The sequence below is a fragment of the Ambystoma mexicanum genome, chromosome 6q, assembly GCF_040938575.1.
Source record: "Ambystoma mexicanum isolate Mex_15411 chromosome 6q, UKY_AmexF1_1, whole genome shotgun sequence".
In the NCBI taxonomy this organism is placed as follows: domain Eukaryota; kingdom Metazoa; phylum Chordata; class Amphibia; order Caudata; family Ambystomatidae; genus Ambystoma; species Ambystoma mexicanum.
In genome coordinates, this window is record NC_090937.1 from 1,147,208,728 (window position 1) to 1,147,229,299 (window position 20,572).

A 20,572-nucleotide genomic window follows, 5' to 3' on the forward strand; every position below is an offset into this window, starting at 1 on the left:
GATAGGTCCAAGGTCTCTGTATGTTTTCTTAAAACTAGCAGTACATCTTTGGCCCAATGCAGTAAATGCAAAATGCAAGCAAAGCCAACGGCAGCACTAAGCAGTAGCTGGCCTAGGTTCTGGACATTGAGTAATTTTGAAGTTTCATGCATGCCCGACTCCAGGGCTGGAGGAATAGGGGCACCAACCAGGACTCCACATTAACATAAAGGAAATGATCAAAAGGCCTGGATCTGCGGAGGACCCACACAGTGGATTTAAGCGGTTAGCATGCTTCTAGACTGTGTCAAGGTCAAGATGGAGGACGCGTTCTTGATATGGTGGGGGCTTCTAATTGCATAGATGAGATGTTCATCTCAGGAACCATGCACTCTGTCACTTTATTGGTCAAGCTGAAAAATGAGAAAGTGAGTGTCAATTTAAGTGCGTGGCAAAGCAGTACCTTGTGCTTCACTTTCTGTTATCTTTATTGGGCACAATATGTGCTCCCATTTTTGGATGACAAACTATATTTCCTTTAACTATATTGTTACAGTGCTTGCACTGAAGGCAGGGATATGTTCCTGTTCTGGTTACACTATGTGCCTGAGATCTTTTTTGATCAGTGCTGGCTAACAAGTCTTTTAGACTGCTGCTTCTTTTATACACATATAACAGGGTTTCCTTGGCGTTCTGCTCTTGCTCAAAATCTGCAGAAAGCGGTGCCGGAAACCTGGGGCACAGCACAGTTTGCTTTTGTGCACAACCTTTTATGCCCTAATATTCTGGCACTGTGCTCCACAGACTGAGAGCACCTGTGATTCCACTAACAATCAGATGCCTTTGTAGTTTTTACTATGTGGACCAGTCTACCAGACGTGCTAAGATTAAACGGAAGGAACATAAGTTGAATGTGTGCACCAATAATGAAAATTCGGCAGTTTCCAGATATTTCAATGATAGGAGACATCAGATAAACCAATTGAGATTTCAAATTCTAGAATATTAAAGGGATCAATATTCAGAAGAGGTTATTGAAAAGAGAAGCATTTTTGGATAGACACGCCTGATTCAGTAATCCCTGGAGGGGTGAACGAAGAGTGCAGTTTATACTGTTATATTTAATTAACTGTCTCCATTGCACACTGATATATAGCTAGTAAGGCCACATTAAACAGAGATCCATACTTTTGGTAGTATATGCAAATCAGAACTCTCTTTTCTGTCTGTATATCAATGGTTTATATGAACCTCTATTGAGATCCTCCCCCGATGTACCTGGTATGGGTGGACGGTCTGTGACAGTTCTGTTATATGTGGATGATACTGTTTTGATGGCACGCACCCGAGAGCTTTGCAGAGGCTTATCTCTGATTATGCATGGCTTGTACCTAGTGGTAAATGCTGAGAAGCCGGCGGTGATGGCCTGTTGTAAGGGGAGTCCATTGGTTAAATTCAGGGCTATGTATTGTAAGAGTGCTGTCATCTCCAGAGTTGATAACTTTGACTACCTGTGGGTCAGATTCTCTTCTAACCTTGTCCCCACTGTTCATGTGACCAAACAGGCTGTCTGATTTTAGCAGGCAATATGAGGGGTCATCAGGTTTATGGCCATGTTTAGAGTTAGACCAATTGATTTCCTGCTTACATTTTACAATGATATGGTGGCCTTGGTTGCTAGATTTGGGTTGGGGCTGTGGTGTTATACCAATGTTACCCCCATCCATACAGTGGAGAACCACTTATTTAAGAAAATTCTGTGCCTGCCTTCACCAGCTCCAAATTTTGGAGTGCATATGGAACTGGCTTGCAGGCTAATTGGTGATGTGGTTTCTCTGTAGCCTGTTTCTTATTGTCTCAGGCTATGGGGTGATGACAGACCAACCTTTGATTACTAACGATTCATGTGGAAAGTTCCAATAGCTGTGCAATATCAAGAAGCATATGATGGCACTGAACTTCAAACATTTTTTTACACCTCCAAATGTTTTTTCTCGAGGTGAACAAAAACTGTGCGCCAGCCATTTTAATGAGCATGTCAGGGCTAATAGAGAAAGTATTGCGATGCTGAAACCCAAGGATAGAGGGCTAATGAACATCATTTACCCAGGCATACAGAAGTATCTACTGTAGGAGGAAACCCCAGTGGACTGTGTCCTTATAACTAAGGCGGTGGCGGCAGCAGGGTCTGTGGAGGGTGTTAACCAGTATTGACCTTTGTGTGATGTTCATATGAGGACCTTGCCCATTTGATAATCTTTTGACCCGCATTTGTAGGTATGTGGAGCTCTGTGTTACGACCTTTACTTTGTGAACTGGGTTTTGTGCCATATTGGCCTGCCTTGATCTATTTACTTTGGGCTGAATCGCCACGGTTGGACTGGTCTCTTTTAACATATCTGAAATCAGCACTTAACATGAGAAAGCATCTGCGGGTCAGATTCTCTTCTAACATTTTATGAGATGGTCATTCTATGGCTTTTAAAAATGTTATTCCTGTGATTTGTACTGATATGTATTTTAGATTTTGTATTTGTTTTATGGAATGTTTTGTACATCTCCAAAATAAACATGAATGATAATGAAGAAAGAAATAATGTTAACCTTTTTTGGGAGAGTTGATCTTTCCAAGGCCCTTAGCCATTGAGCTGAAGAAAAAGTGCTCAAGTAAGAGGCAAGCTCTGCTCCCTACCCAATTCCAAGGTGCGTTGGGGTGACTTTTGCTGAGGACCAGGACCTGCTACTCTGCATGAAACATCCCTAATCGAGGCTCGGAGAACAGAATCTGAAAGGACTCACCCTGTCCTAGAGCCTTGGAAGTAGGCCTCACAGCTTCCTGAGAGCCAGCAAATTCTGGATCCCTGCTTTTAATACATCAGACTGATTGAACGGCCTTCAACTCATGTTCACCTCATTCGAAACCAGAAGGATCCGCTGGTGCAGATTTTGATATTCCATAGAACTTCAAACTGCTGCTGCTGCTCTTTTGATCTGCCTTGCCACCGCTCACTCCAGGTAGAGCATGTCACCTATTTGGCTATAAAAAAACAGTTCACCTTCCTCCAGGTTGGGTGTGGGGGGTCAGGGCGGCAGGGGGGGGGTCGATATAATGGAGTTTTAAAATGCACTTGGTTGCAATGCTGAAGCACTTTGGTTACATTGATGGAGAAATGGGAACCATTGGTTAAGACCTTATTTGAGGATAGCGTACAGACTGGTGATATTGCCCATGTTGATGCGTGGCGATCAATGAACTTGTGTGTATGAGCTAGAACGTGTGTGGGCTTGGTAATCTGGTCGAGCGATGAATACTGATGCTCTACGTAGAGCGCCACAAAGTAAAACTGTTGTTCTTACAAGAGACCCATGCTCTGGAAGCTGGATGTGAAGGGCTTGCTAGGAACTGGGGCAGGAACAGGTTATACACCACATACTGTACACAATCTAGGAGGTCATTATTCTGCTCCATATCTCAGTGCCCTTTCAGCATGAGAATATTCATTTAGACCTGCAGGGGCGGTATGTGCTTGTGTATGGAGTGATTGCTTGTAGAGAGGTCATTTTGCTCAATGTGTATGGTCCAATGTGGAGGATACTGCATTTTACACTGAGCTCTTCGACATGCTGGCCCTCTATCCATTGGTGCCCATATTATGGGGGTGGGCTTTAACACCATTTTAGATGTGTATCGTGATCGGTCTGGTCGGTCTCATTGGTTGCTTTCTGAGGTAACATTGAGGATACTGTCATGATGCCTACCCCCGGGGACCCAGACCACGTCCAGCAACCCCGGAAGCAGGCATCAAGTTATCCTAAGCAAGCCCAACAACCGCTGCTAGGGGCTATTTGGGTCCAGTCCTGGCGCCTATGGTGCCAGGCTCATATGGAGAGTCAGTCCTGGTGCCATAGGCGCCAGGCTCATAGAGTAAAACTTACCTGATGCAGACCATGATGCAAACTTACCTGATGCAGACCATGCTGCAAGAGCTCCAAGCCAAAAGAGGCTTGGAAGGGACTACTTTACTTAGGGACTATTTTTTACTCGGGCGGGGCTGGGGAGGAATACTTACCTGGGACTACTTTGGAGGCTATTTAAACCACGCCCGAAGAGCAGCACACGCTTCGCGTTATTCCGCATCCAGCAGCGTAACGCTCACCTTGCCTGCAAGTCTGCATCCAGCCTTCTGCCACGCCCGCCTCGAGTTTGGAGCTCCTAGAAAAAGGGAGAAAGAAGGAGAAAAGGTTAGAACAAGAGCAATACCTTTAATCCTTACCTGAATTCCCGATCCATCGCGCCTTCGAGCTGGAAGAAAGAAGTTATTTTATGCGCGTCGCCTGCTGCAGTGCCGCGTTGAACTCACCGGCCTTCGCAGCATCTTCACATTCCACCGCATCCTCCTGCATGTTCCCGCCGCACTCCGGCACCTAAGGAGAAGACAAGAACAGCAAGGTGAGCTAAGGAACTACACAGAGGAATATTAGTTACCCCCCCATAGACTTACCTGATTTTACCACCGGGGGTAGTATTCCTCTTCACGGGTCGGCGCAGCTTCCACTGCATCTTCGCCGAACCCCGGCCCCTAAGGGGAAACAAAAGGACAGAAAGGTGAAACAAAGGGACTAACCAGGGGAACCCTCCTCACCACAATAGACTTACCTGATTTTACCGCCAGAGGTATTATTCCCCAAGACTTCATACTTTCCCTCAGCGACTGAATAAGGGAGAAAGCAACAGGTTACATATTGACCTTATTTTATCGAACTGTGTTGGAAAAAACAAATCCTTACCAGAATACTACCGGTTGCCACGAGGAACTCTTCATTAGGGTCAAGCTGCAACCTGCAAGGAATCGGACAAGAGTGAAAGTCAGGCATTTGAACTCTTATGAACTTTATACTTACGGCGTCTTGCCGGGAAACTCGGAGTCAATATTGTTCTGGAACTCACCAACTCCTTCGAGCCAGTGAATTGTTTATCAACGCGCCCCTGCGCTCAATGCAGGATGGAGAGCTCATCTTTTCAAACCATCAGGTGAGACTATAAGAGGGGACATCAAAGGCGATCTGTGGGGAGAAAAGCGGGGGTGGGGGGATTTACGCTCAACTCCATGGGTGGTTAATTCCCTTTCTCCATTTGCAGAAGAATATTCCTACGGGCCAAGCAAACGAAGCTAGGTGGGCCAGTCCAGTCCGTCATCTCGGCCCTACGTGTCACATTGGTGGAGACCGCAGCTGTCCAGTTCCGATCGACGCCTCTGTGGGAGCCAGGTGAGCGTAACAGATACAGGAGGGAATGATTGATATGGGTTTGATTGATGCTTGGAGGGCTCTCCATCTTGGGGACAGGGCCTACTCATTTTAGTCTTCTGCGCATGACTCTTCCTCTCGGATAGATCTCTGCATGGTCTCTGATGCCCTTTTCGGGGGATCTCTGCCTCGACCATATTGCCTTGGACTTATTCAGATCACTCTCCTGTTTTGATCTCTGCATTTGGATGAGTCCCTGTAGGCCCGTGTTAACTGACGGCTCAAGCCTCAGACGTTGTTCGATGTTGCATTTGTAGCTAACCTTACGGAACATATTAATCTGTATTTTGAGACGAATGAGGGTTCAGTTTCTTCAGTGGGACCCTGTGGGAGGCCTTCAAAGCTTATATTGGGGGACTCATAATGGCCAGTTTGCGGTTCTCCGGACCAGTTGGCAAGACATTCAAATTAGCAAAGAAAATCTCTGCTGTCTGGAGTCTCAATTTACACCAACCCCCCAGCCCCACTGCAACGCTTTTGCAGGTAAAATAAGCCTTGGACCACTTTAGGGATAATGCAGAATTACAACATCTGTATAGAATATTGTATATAACTGTATTTCACTTTCACTGTTTGCCTAGACGTGACCATGTTCTGTAACACAAGTCACTTGCCTACCCTGCTCCTAATGTATTTGTATTTTCATTGTATGTGATTGTTGTGTTTACTTGTAAATATATTTCTATTCTTTGTAACAATTGTTGTTCATACAATCACTAGTGCCTAGATACCTTTGGGTTTGGTGCGCTACACAAGCAAATAAACTAAAATAAACCATTCCTGTAATTACTCAGGTCCCTGGTGGCCCTGGACTGAGTGAGAGGGGTCCCAGAGGTAGAGTGGCCGATGATCATAACTCAATGCCCTCTCTGAACCAGTTTGCTTGTTTTAGGGAAATGGATGATATTGAATGGCTCTCACAGTGAGGGCAAAGTGTTTGTCATAACTTTGCGGCTCATATGTGTACTCCCCATGGACTGCTAAATGCAATAACACAAGCTGAGCAAATGTAATTTCTGTCATAGAATGTGGGATGAGTTAAAACAAGGTAAGCATGTGCGAAGACGTAGTCTCTATTTAAATCGATGGATATCATCTTGTTGCAAGAGACGTGGTCCTAGGACGAAATCAATGTGGATGGTTATATTTCATATCTGGAGAAGGTCCAAAGAAATAGGAGGGGGTGGAACCATGGAGGTTTGTGTATTTTGGTCAAATCTAATCTGCTGAGTAAGTTGACAGTGTTGAAGTTTGCAGTCCCTTTTATACTAATGGTTGGAATTCTTAGACCAGGTACGAATGTTAACTTTTATTTATTTATTTACTTATTTATTACATTTATATAGCGCACAAGCATTCCAAGGGCATCATGCGCTTTTACAAGTAGACATACTTAGTTGCATGAAGATACAAGAAAAAATGGAGAGGAAACAGGGGAGAAAACATGGAGACAGCCTGACTGTAGTTCATAGTTACAGTGAACCTGCTAACAGTAAGGTAACACAATGTTAATGAAAATGGTGTAGCGAAAAAACGGGGAGGAAGCACTCATAGGTGCTGCTGTTACAAGGGGGCCGGATGGAGAGAGTCCATAGGCTAAGAAGCTAGTCCAAAGATTAGTGTGGGAAGTAGTGGGTTTAGTTGATTAGCATAATTTTTAGACTTTTTCGAAATGACATGTGTGAGGTCTCAGCCCTGAGGGAGTTTGGTAAGGCGCTGCCTGCTTTGACCCTTTTTATTGTGGGGATGTACAGCTGGTTGGCATGACGAGCTCTCTTAGCTTGAGAGGAGGTGGCACTGACAATTTTCTCAGACAGGTAGGGGGGCTGTAAGCGCGAGCCACTTATGTGTTATGGCTAGCGTCTTGAAGGTAATCCGTTCTTTGAAGGGGAGCCAACGGGCCGCGCGTCTGGCATGTGAGATGGGATCTGTTTTAGGGATGCTTAATGCGCCTCTGAGAGCATTATTTTTAATGACTTGAAGTCTGTTCACATTTTTGGCCGAGGTGCAAGCTAGAAGGACATTGCAATAGTCTAATTTGGCGCCAATGGTGGCTCAATCTATTGAGAGGCAATTCTGTTTGGACAGGTAAGGTTTCACTGCATTGATTAGATTGGTTGTGAATGAGGCAGAGGAAGCGATCATGCTTACCTGGCGTGACATAGAGAGTATGGAGTCCAAGTAAACCCCTAGGGTCTTTACTGAAGGTGAGACAGAGATGATTGTATTATCAATGGTGAAGTCGCTATATTGTTTACTAAGTTTGCTGAGAGTTTCTCTAGGGCCGACTCTGAGAATCTCTGTTTTATCTCCATTGAGACAGAGCCCATTTGCTGCCATCCATGCTTGAAAGGTGGGGTAGATCTTGTGGAGAGATTTGGCATCTTGGTCATAGGATCCCGAGAGCAGTATGAGGACGTGAGTGTTGTTGGCATAGTTTGTGTATGCTATGCCGAGGGTGTCCAGTTTGTGAAAGAGAGGTTTAGTGAAAATATTGTAAAAGGTTGGTGCCGTGCAAGAGCCCTGGGGATCTCCACAGTGGATTGTAGTTGGTGCTGCACACACCTAGTTGGAAAAGACCTTCATGACTCCCCCTTCAAGTGAGGAAGTGATCCAGGTGGTGGCTCCTAGGGAGAAATGAGCTGCGTTGGTAAGATGTATACTGAGAGTCTTGTGGTCCACAAGATCAAACGCAGCAGAAAGATCCAGGAGGAGGAGCAGTGCTGGTTTGTCTTCGTCCATGACCTTTATAACAGTCCGCACATACAATTTGAAGAAAAAAAATGCTTACATGCCCTCGCCTCAGTATTAGAGGATTGTATTTCACTGATATCCTTAAAAAAAGTGTGCTTGGTGTTGTGGGGAGACTTCTATCCAAGATTGTCAGGAGGGCTGGCTAACATGCTCTATGATGATATGGAGGATGTGGTGGGGGGGATCATACCCCCCTTTATGATGGATCCCAGACTCTGTGCAGAAGTGCATGAGGTTATGGTATCATCTATGTGACTGGAGTTGCGTACTGTAAATGGTTGATGTGGTACAGACAACCCAGGCAGACTGACTTTTTCATCCACGCTGGGAAGTTCCACACTCGATTATTTTTGTATTCCAGTCAAATTCTTTGGTGACCTGGTGGGGTTTAAAATGGTAGATGATATATGTAGTGACCACTTCCCTATCAGGCTTGATATTCGATTGGCACCCAGGGATGCTCCCCTAGGGCAGGCCTACCTCTCGGAAGTGTCTTTGAATGCTCCACAACGAAGGCTCAGGTGGAGTCATGATAGGAGCGAGGATCTATTAAAATAGGCAATTCAATCTAGCAAACAAGAACTGGAGAATTTGTTGTCGGGTCTAGGTATCATGCCCTTTTCTCAGTAGAGTTTAGGTCATTGTTGTCCAAACTGTCTTCTGTGTTCTCCCGCGCTGCAGGTAAAATAAGGAAATCAGTGAAGGTTGGTTGGTTTGATTCCAATTGTACAAGCGCCAAGTCACATTTGCTCTCGGTTTTGAGTTGCCCACTGGCCTCTAAAACTCCATCGTCAGTGCTAGGTCTCGTTATAAGAAGGTCCTCACTAATAGGAAAAGGGCCATAGAGGATGGAGCATGGAACATATGGGTTGGTGCATCTAGGGACAACAATGTAAAACTCTTCTGGGAAATTGCCTAACGTGGTCCGTTCTACAAATTTAATCAGGAAATTAAGGTTTGTAATGTACCGGATAAGGCTTGGCTGGATCATTTATCCTTATATAGTGCAGGTAGTATCAGGAATATGGTCATAAGGCCCAATGATGCCAGGATTGCATTCATGGCGGATGAAATATCGAAAACTATTGGTTGTCAACGTTATAATCGGGCACAAGGGCCAGATAATGTCCTGGCTAATATATTTGTTATGGCTCTGGATCTTTGGGTCCTTGTATTGACTCAGGGCTTCAATGCCATCTGCGCGGGGGCACAATACCTCCATCATGGTCTTGTGCCATCATCCAGCCGATTTGTAAAAATGGGCCACAGGAATCTCCTGACTCATATAGGCCTATATCGTTATTGGATACCCTCTTTAAGGTATGGGTCATGCTATTCTTGCTAGGCTAGAGGAGAGGGTCATGGGTAGTGGGGTTCTTTCATTGGTACAGTTGGGATTCTGGCCGGGTTTGGGTACGGCAGAGCAGTCCCTAAACCTTTATCTGGTAACTACGCATTCCCTTTATATAAAGGGGGAACCTATTTATTTGGCATTTATGGATCTGAGCAAGGTCAATTATGCTAGGTTCTGGGATTTGCTCGGATCCATGAACTGCCCCACACCCTGGTGAGCCTCCTGGTCAGATTGCATAACTGAACACATGCTAGTGCTAGGAGTGGTGCTAATGAGCGTTGTATGGCCTCTTTTGAAGTGGAACTAGGAGTGTGCCAGGGCTGTATCCTGGCTCCTCCTCTTTTCTGTCTGTATTTTTTTTTCTTTTTTTCAGAGGGTCTATATCATGAACTTTTATTAAGCTACAATGAAGCTGTAGGACAAGCGGGGTCGCATCTCATCATCTCATCAAGTACTTTTTTTCCAAATGGAATACAGCAATTGGCACTGAAGAAAACCACTCCTGAATATTGACTCGAATTCCAATAATATTCATTGGCAGACTAGCGATAGGTCCAAGGTCTCTGTATGTTTTCTTAAAACTAGCAGTACATCTTTGGCCCAATGCACTAAATGCAAAATGCAAGCAAAGCCAACGGCAGCACTAAGCAGTAGCTGGCCTAGGTTCTGGACATTGAGTAATTTTGAAGTTTCATGCATGCCCGACTCCAGGGCTGGAGGAATAGGGGCACCAACCAGGACTCTACATTAACATAAAGGAAATGATCAAAAGGCCTGGATCTGCGGAGGACCCACACAGTGGATTTAAGCGGTTAGCATGCTTCTAGACTGTGTCAAGGTCAAGATGGAGGACGCGTTCTTGATATGGTGGGGGCTTCTAATTGCATAGATGAGATGTTCATCTCAGGAACCATGCACTCTGTCACTTTATTGGTCAAGCTGAAAAATGAGAAAGTGAGTGTCAATTTAAGTGCGTGGCAAAGCAGTACCTTGTGCTTCACTTTCTGTTATCTTTATTGGGCACAATATGTGCTCCCATTTTTGGATGACAAACTATATTTCCTTTAACTATATTGTTACAGTGCTTGCACTGAAGGCAGGGATATGTTCCTGTTCTGGTTACACTATGTGCCTGAGATCTTTTTTGATCAGTGCTGGCTAACAAGTCTTTTAGACTGCTGCTTCTTTTATACACATATAACAGGGTTTCCTTGGCGTTCTGCTCTTGCTCAAAATCTGCAGAAAGCGGTGCCGGAAACCTGGGGCACAGCACAGTTTGCTTTTGTGCACAACCTTTTATGCCCTAATATTCTGGCACTGTGCTCCACAGACTGAGAGCACCTGTGATTCCACTAACAATCAGATGCCTTTGTAGTTTTTACTATGTGGACCAGTCTACCAGACGTGCTAAGATTAAACGGAAGGAAAATAAGTTGAATGTGTGCACCAATAATGAAAATTCGGCAGTTTCCAGATATTTCAATGATAGGAGACATCAGATAAACCAATTGAGATTTCAAATTCTAGAATATTAAAGGGATCAATATTCAGAAGAGGTTATTGAAAAGAGAAGCATTTTTGGATAGACACGCCTGATTCAGTAATCCCTGGAGGGGTGAACGAAGAGTGCAGTTTATACTGTTATATTTAATTAACTGTCTCCATTGCACACTGATATATAGCTAGTAAGGCCACATTAAACAGAGATCCATACTTTTGGTAGTATATGCAAATCAGAACTCTCTTTTCTGTCTGTATATCAATGGTTTATATGAACCTCTATTGAGATCCTCCCCCGATGTACCTGGTATGGGTGGACGGTCTGTGACAGTTCTGTTATATGTGGATGATACTGTTTTGATGGCACGCACCCGAGAGCTTTGCAGAGGCTTATCTCTGATTATGCATGGCTTGTACCTAGTGGTAAATGCTGAGAAGCCGGCGGTGATGGCCTGTTGTAAGGGGAGTCCATTGGTTAAATTCAGGGCTATGTATTGTAAGAGTGCTGTCATCTCCAGAGTTGATAACTTTGACTACCTGTGGGTCAGATTCTCTTCTAACCTTGTCCCCACTGTTCATGTGACCAAACAGGCTGTCTGATTTTAGCAGGCAATATGAGGGGTCATCAGGTTTATGGCCATGTTTAGAGTTAGACCAATTGATTTCCTGCTTACATTTTACAATGATATGGTGGCCTTGGTTGCTAGATTTGGGTTGGGGCTGTGGTGTTATACCAATGTTACCCCCATCCATACAGTGGAGAACCACTTATTTAAGAAAATTCTGTGCCTGCCTTCACCAGCTCCAAATTTTGGAGTGCATATGGAACTGGCTTGCAGGCTAATTGGTGATGTGGTTTCTCTGTAGCCTGTTTCTTATTGTCTCAGGCTATGGGGTGATGACAGACCAACCTTTGATTACTAACGATTCATGTGGAAAGTTCCAATAGCTGTGCAATATCAAGAAGCATATGATGGCACTGAACTTCACACATTTTTTTACACCTCCAAATGTTTTTTCTCGGGGTGAACAAAAACTGTGCGCCAGCCATTTTAATGAGCATGTCAGGGCTAATAGAGAAAGTATTGAGATGCTGAAACCCAAGGATAGAGGGCTAATGAACATCATTTACCCAGGCATACAGAAGTATCTACTGTAGGAGGAAACCCCAGTGGACTGTGTCCTTATAACTAAGGCGGTGGCGGCAGCAGGGTCTGTGGAGGGTGTTAACCAGTATTGACCTTTGTGTGATGTTCATATGAGGACCTTGCCCATTTGATAATCTTTTGACCCGCATTTGTAGGTATGTGGAGCTCTGTGTTACGACCTTTACTTTGTGAACTGGGTTTTGTGCCATATTGGCCTGCCTTGATCTATTTACTTTGGGCTGAATCGCCACGGTTGGACTGGTCTCTTTTAACATATCTGAAATCAGCACTTAACATGAGAAAGCATCTGCGGGTCAGATTCTCTTCTAACATTTTATGAGATGGTCATTTCTATGGCTTTTAAAAATGTTATTCCTGTGATTTGTACTGATATGTATTTTAGATTTTGTATTTGTTTTATGGAATGTTTTGTACATCTCCAAAATAAACATGAATGATAATGAAGAAAGAAATAATGTTAACCTTTTTTGGGAGAGTTGATCTTTCCAAGGCCCTTAGCCATTGAGCTGAAGAAAAAGTGCTCAAGTAAGAGGCAAGCTCTGCTCCCTACCCAATTCCAAGGTGCGTTGGGGTGACTTTTGCTGAGGACCAGGACCTGCTACTCTGCATGAAACATCCCTAATCGAGGCTCGGAGAACAGAATCTGAAAGGACTCACCCTGTCCTAGAGCCTTGGAAGTAGGCCTCACAGCTTCCTGAGAGCCAGCAAATTCTGGATCCCTGCTTTTAATACATCAGACTGATTGAACGGCCTTCAACTCATGTTCACCTCATTCGAAACCAGAAGGATCCGCTGGTGCAGATTTTGATATTCCATAGAACTTCAAACTGCTGCTGCTGCTCTTTTGATCTGCCTTGCCACCGCTCACTCCAGGTAGAGCATGTCACCTATTTGGCTATAAAAAAACAGTTCACCTTCCTCCAGGTTGGGTGTGGGGGGTCAGGGCGGCAGGGGGGGGGTCGATATAATGGAGTTTTAAAATGCACTTGGTTGCAATGCTGAAGCACTTTGGTTACATTGATGGAGAAATGGGAACCATTGGTTAAGACCTTATTTGAGGATAGCGTACAGACTGGTGATATTGCCCATGTTGATGCGTGGCGATCAATGAACTTGTGTGTATGAGCTAGAACGTGTGTGGGCTTGGTAACCTGGTCGAGCGATGAATACTGATGCTCTACGTAGAGCGCCACAAAGTAAAACTGTTGTTCTTACAAGAGACCCATGCTCTGGAAGCTGGATGTGAAGGGCTTGCTAGGAACTGGGGCAGGAACAGGTTATACACCACATACTGTACACAATCTAGGAGGTCATTATTCTGCTCCATATCTCAGTGCCCTTTCAGCATGAGAATATTCATTTAGACCTGCAGGGGCGGTATGTGCTTGTGTATGGAGTGATTGCTTGTAGAGAGGTCATTTTGCTCAATGTGTATGGTCCAATGTGGAGGATACTGCATTTTACACTGAGCTCTTCCACATGCTGGCCCTCTATCCATTGGTGCCCATATTATGGGGGTGGGCTTTAACACCATTTTAGATGTGTATCGTGATCGGTCTGGTCGGTCTCATTGGTTGCTTTCTGAGGTAACATTGAGGATACTGTCATGATGCCTACCCCCGGGGACCCAGACCACGTCCAGCAACCCCGGAAGCAGGCATCAAGTTATCCTAAGCAAGCCCAACAACCGCTGCTAGGGGCTATTTGGGTCCAGTCCTGGCGCCTATGGTGCCAGGCTCATATGGAGAGTCAGTCCTGGTGCCATAGGCGCCAGGCTCATAGAGTAAAACTTACCTGATGCAGACCATGGTGCAAACTTACCTGATGCAGACCATGCTGCAAGAGCTCCAAGCCAAAAGAGGCTTGGAAGGGACTACTTTACTTAGGGACTATTTTTTACTCGGGCGGGGCTGGGGAGGAATACTTACCTGGGACTACTTTGGAGGCTATTTAAACCACGCCCGAAGAGCAGCACACGCTTCGCGTTATTCCGCATCCAGCAGCGTAACGCTCACCTTGCCTGCAAGTCTGCATCCAGCCTTCTGCCACGCCCGCCTCGAGTTTGGAGCTCCTAGAAAAAGGGAGAAAGAAGGAGAAAAGGTTAGAACAAGAGCAATACCTTTAATCCTTACCTGAATTCCCGATCCATCGCGCCTTCGAGCTGGAAGAAAGAAGTTATTTTATGCGCGTCGCCTGCTGCAGTGCCGCGCTGAACTCACCGGCCTTCGCAGCATCTTCACATTCCATCGCATCCTCCTGCATGTTCCCGCCGCACTCCGGCACCTAAGGAGAAGACAAGAACAGCAAGGTGAGCTAAGGAACTACACAGAGGAATATTAGTTACCCCCCCATAGACTTACCTGATTTTACCACCGGGGGTACTATTCCTCTTCACGGGTCGGCGCAGCTTCCACTGCATCTTCGCCGAACCCCGGCCCCTAAGGGGAAACAAAAGGACAGAAAGGTGAAACAAAGGGACTAACCAGGGGAACCCTCCTCACCACAATAGACTTACCTGATTTTACCGCCAGAGGTATTATTCCCCAAGACTTCATACTTTCCCTCAGCGACTGAATAAGGGAGAAAGCAACAGGTTACATATTGACCTTATTTTATCGAACTATGTTGGAAAATACAAATCCTTACCAGAATACTACCGGTTGCCACGAGGAACTCTTCATTAGGGTCAAGCTGCAACCTGCAAGGAATCGGACAAGAGTGAAAGTCAGGCATTTGAACTCTTATGAACTTTATACTTACGGCGTCTTGCCGGGAAACTCGGAGTCAATATTGTTCTGGAACTCACCAACTCCTTCGAGCCAGTGAACTGGTTATCAACGCGCCCCTGCGCTCAATGCAGGATGGAGAGCTCATCTTTTCAAACCATCAGGTGAGACTATAAGAGGGGACATCAAAGGCGATCTGTGGGGAGAAAAGCGGGGGTGGGGGGATTTACGCTCAACTCCATGGGTGGTTAATTCCCTTTCTCCATTTGCAGAAGAATATTCCTACGGGCCAAGCAAATGAAGCTAGGTGGGCCAGTCCAGTCCGTCATCTCGGCCCGACGCGTCACATTGGTGGAGACCGCAGCTGTCCAGTTCCGATCGACGCCTCTGTGGGAGCCAGGTGAGCGTAACAGATACAGGAGGGAATGATTGATATGGGTTTGATTGATGCTTGGAGGGCTCTCCATCTTGGGGACAGGGCCTACTCATTTTAGTCTTCTGCGCATGACTCTTCCTCTCGGATAGATCTCTGCATGGTCTCTGATGCCCTTTTCGGGGGATCTCTGCCTCGACCATATTGCCTTGGACTTATTCAGATCACTCTCCTGTTTTGATCTCTGCATTTGGATGAGTCCCCGTAGGCCCGAGTTAACTGACGGCTCAAGCCTCAGACGTTGTTCGATGTTGCATTTGTAGCTAACCTTACAGAACATATTAATCTGTATTTTGAGACGAATGAGGGTTCAGTTTCTTCAGTGGGACCCTGTGGGAGGCCTTCAAAGCTTATATTGGGGGACTCATAATGGCCAGTTTGCGGTTCTCCGGACCAGTTGGCAAGACATTCAAATTAGCAAAGAAAATCTCTGCTGTCTGGAGTCTCAATTTACACCAACCCCCCAGCCCCACTGCAACGCTTTTGCAGGTAAAATAAGCCTTGGACCACTTTAGGGATAATGCAGATAGGGAGCTCTGTTTTTTGGCTACCCCGGCAGCAGCAAAGAGATATGGGGAGAGGGAGAGAATGGGTTGGCTTCTTTGTTGTGCGGATTGACAGGACGGTGGGGCCGCTCTATACTGATCATTAGGAATAAAGAGGGCTCTAGGGTGCCCACATTTGAAGACTTTTATGCTGCACTATACACTAACAAAGATACTTGCTTAGTTGCTGACATTTATAGATTTCTCCAGAGCCTCCGGCTCATGCAGCTGTCCCTTGAGGCCAGTGCATTACTGGATCTCCCTTGATGAGAATCTGTCAAGCCATCAGATCTCTACCCATGGGAAAGGCACCTGGCCCAGATGGCCTGGTTGCCAAATTCTATAAACATTTCAGGGCCTTTCTCATGCCCTATTTGCACAGGGTATGGATTGAGGCCTTGAACTCCCACAGGCTCCCGAACACCATGCAAGAAGCGGTTATCACGGTGCTCCTGAAGCCCGACAACCCGTTGGAACTTTGTGACTCATATCACCCGCTTTCGTTTATCAACTCAGACATTAATATCGTTGCCAAAATATTGGCCAACCTGTTGTCCCCACTCATGCCCCATACACCCTGAACAGTCGGGATACATTCCTGGGTGCTCCACGGCACTCAACTTGTGCCGACTGTTCAACATACTGGCTTAAATTGACCCGAAGTGCAGGCAGTGGCTGACACATTAGAGATCCATGTTAGTCATACAGAAAGTCTTTGATTCAGTCTCATGGTACTTCATGCATGCAGTACTATAGAAATGCCAATTCGGCCCCAAGTTTATCTCATATGTGTGATTGTTTTACACTTCTCTGCTAGGGTCTGTAAAAATGCCATGATTATAGACCCGCTGGCTGAACTTATCAGGCACAAGCACCGGCATAGAGGCGTTTGGCTCTCCAGTGAGCTGGAGATCACTTCTCTATATGCTGATGATGATATGATATGATATGATATGGCATTTGTAACGCGCCTATACACAAGTGTTTCAAGGCGCGACGAGGCGGGGGGGAACAAGGGGAGACAGACAACGATCCTACTAGGCCAGGTGTCATTCAGATCGCGCAAGTGCAAGGGTAGGGGGACTGGGAAAAGTGCAAGGGGAAGGGGAGAGGGGAAAGTGCAGTACATGGTTAGTAGAATACAAGATAAATAATAGGGCCAGCTGGTGGCAAGTGCAAGGAAAGTGCAGTACATGGTTAGTAGAATACAAGATAATTAATAGGGCCAGCTGGTGGCAAGTGCAAGGTAAGTGCCGGGAGAAGGGGCTGTAGGATACAGAGACAGTCCCGTAGTGCAGGTAGGCAGTGCAGGGAAGAGTGGCTGGGCCAAGGACCAAGATCAGTGAGTGACCCAGTTACAGATTCAGTGATTTTAGCAGGGGAGAGAGGGAGAGAAAGCAGAGGCAAAGAGGAAGGTTTTGAGGTGCTTCCGGAACCGGAGATGGTTCTCCTCAAGTTTCAGGGAGGCAGGAAGGCTGTTCCAGAGGGAGGCCCCTGCTGCAGAGAGAGATCTACCCCCAGCTTGTTGCTTGGAGAAGCGGCTGACCCTGAGGTAGTTGGAGGTGGATGAGCGAAGAGCTCGAGAAGGACGATATTTAGGAAGAGAGAGTTGAAGGTATTTTGGCCCAAGGCCTCAGAAGGCCTTGTGGACAATGAAGAGGGTTTTGAACTTAATCCTCGCAGCCACTGTGAGCCAGTGTAGTGATTTCAGTCCTGGAGAGATACGGTCCCTGGGCTTGAGGTCAAGGACAAGTCTCGCAGCCTGTTCTGGATGAGTTGCAAAGGGCGGAGAGTAGAGGCAGGAAGATTTAGATAGAGGCTGTTACATTAATCCAGCTTCAAGAGAACCAGGGCTCTGGAGACAGTGAGCTTCTGGGGGAAGGAGAGGAAAGGAAGGATACCTCTGAGGAGGTGTAGCTGGTAGTGTGACTTCTTAGAGACGCCAGATATGTGAGGAGAGAAAGAGAGTGTGGAGTCGAAGATGACCCCGAGGTTTTTTGCCTTGCAGGTAGGAGCAGGAAGAGGGCCAAGGGAGGTCGGCCAGAGAGCTGCAGGGAAGGAGGGAGTGGGTGTGCCGATAAGTAGAATCTCAGTCTTGCTGGCATTAAGGCAGTGGTCATTGGCGGCACACCATTCCTGGATAGCAGAAAGACAGTCAGAGATGAGGGAAGGGGAAGAGGAGGCCGAGGGTAGCCTGAAAATAAGCTGGGTATCATCCGCATAGCACTGAAAGTTGGGACAGAGAGCGGCGATGTAGTGAGCAAGAAGTGTCAGGTACTGGTTGAACAGCCAGGGGGAGAGGTTAGATCCCTGGGGGACACAACAGGTAGAGAAAAAGATGTCAGAGAGGAAGGAACCCAGTTGGACCTGGGAGGGTCGATTGGAGAGGAAGGAGGACAGCCACGCCAGAGCTTGACCAGTGATACCCAGGTTATCACAGAGACGGTTGAGCAGGATGGTGTGGTTGACAGTGTCAAAGGCAGAAGAGAGGTCGAGCAAAATGAGAACACAAGGGCTGTTGGAGTCAAGGTTTGAGAGCAGGTCCTCACAGATGTTCAGGAGAGCAGTTTCCGCGCTTCTGGCAGCTCTGAAGCCAGACTGATGGTCATGAAGACTACCAACAGATTCAGCATGGAGATTAAGCTGGGAGATGGCCAGTTTTTCCAGGAGCTTGCCCAGGAAGGGAGTGATAGAGATTCGGCGATAGTTAGCTGGGCAGGAGGGGTCAGAAGGGGATTTCTTAAGAAGGGGGTGCACAAGGGAGTGCTTGAGGGGGGATGGGAAGACTCCAGAGGCGAAGGAGTGATTGCAGATGTCAGCCAGGGCAGGCGCCAGGGAGTCGATGTGGTCCTTGATAGTTTTGGAGGAACAGGGGTGGACCTGTTTTGACGAGACTTTCATAGATCGGACTTGTCTCGAAACCTCATCAGCAGAAAAAAGGGGAAAGGCAGAGAAGGAGGGAGGAGGGGTGGCTGCAGAAGGGTCAGAGGGAGAGCAGTGAATAGAGGAGGGGAGGTGATAGGAGGAGCATGACCCGCAGACACACTTGATGTTACTGTTTTTGGGGCTATGTCTGGTCTCCAGGTGAATTGTGGGAAGTCTGAGCTGTCCCGTCTCATGGATGCTGTGTGCAGACCTCCTGACTTACATGGTTTCTCCTGGGCCCCGTCTGAAATACAATACTTGACGATCACGATAGCTAGGCACCACACAGCACTACCCGAAAGTAACTGCACTGCATACTTAGTTCTTCTTTCATCCCAGCTTGGTTTGGCGTGAAGTTTCCACTGACTATAGCCGGGAAAATAGCACTGATTTAAATGACAGTCTTACTTAAGCTCCTTTACTTCTTCCAGAATATACCGCTATGGCTGGGGGTGAAATCTTTTGAAGACTTACAAGCTGCCATAAATTATTTCTTGTAGCATTCGGTTGCGATGCGCCTCAAATGGGATACCCTGGCACTGCCTTATACTGACAGAGAGTTTGCAGCCTCAGATTTCAAGATATATTGGCTGGCGGCAAAGATGCAATATGCTTCTTACTGGATTGTGCCAGGGGAGCCGCTCCCACATGTCAAGCTTGATAGACACTTGGCTGGTACGCAGGAGTTTAGGTCTCTGGTGGTGGCCCCCCCGGTTTGCGGACCGTGCCCATTTCATCCTGCAAACACTACTGCCCAAGCCTTTTGTAGGGTGCGGAAGCTAGTTGGGGTTTCACATCCTTATCATGAGAATTACCCGTTGTGGAATTGCACGCTGACTTTTCCCATTGTGGATGTGGTATCGGAGCGACTTTGGGTTCAGGAGGGATTTGACACATTGGGGAGCATGTTTCGCAAAGGGAATTTTGTTCCAATAAGTGAGGTTCCCACACTTACACAATCAAAATCTTCTCACTGGTTGCAGTTCTTAGGAGTTTGCAGGGCCTTTAGGAGGTGATGGGCGTGCTTTCCAACTAAGCCGGAGAATGATTCCCTGTTGGGGTACATTATAGATGCTCATGGTTCACGGACTTGGTTTCTTCTCTATACAGTCTAATCCAGAGTCATGCACTGTCAATCTTAACCAAACTCTGTTCAAAATGGGCCCAATATTTGGGTCTGGACATTACGGACGAGATGTGGGGTGATATGTGTGTGCAGGCCTCATTCAACTTAAGGTGTTACATAGATACAACTATACTCTGGCCTGAATGAAATACTTTGCCCCCACAAATACTGGCTGTTGCCCGAGATGTGGTGTAGATGATGCGGGATGTTTTAATATGGTGTGTGGCTTCCCCAAACTTGATGAGTATTGGAGGAATGTATGCACCACGCTTACAGATATAACTGCTTATGGGCTAGATGCTACTCCCATGCAATGCCTTTTCCGTGTATTTGATGGTCAAGTTGGATGAGTGCGTAAGGCATTGAATTTAAGTTTAGTGATTGCAGTTTGATGTCTGCTATTACACTGGTCATGACCCTCTTTACATACTGCCGACCAGTTGTTGTGAGCTATGGCATGGGCCAGTGATACTGAAGAACAATGGACCGCTATACGGCCAATGGCGACCCGTCCTAGAGACATATGGCAGCCGTTTAATGACTATCACACATGTACACAGGATGCTCCCATATATACTAAAAGTTGGATTGCAATTCTGAGACCCTTCTCTGTATCCAGCTCCCGCAGTGCGAGAGTCTCACCCACAATGACATGTTTCCCAAATTCTGTATGTTGTTCTCTTTATCATTCAACTCTTTGCTTTTCTCCCTATGCTTATTATTGTTCACCAGTTCACACATGTGATATGAATCA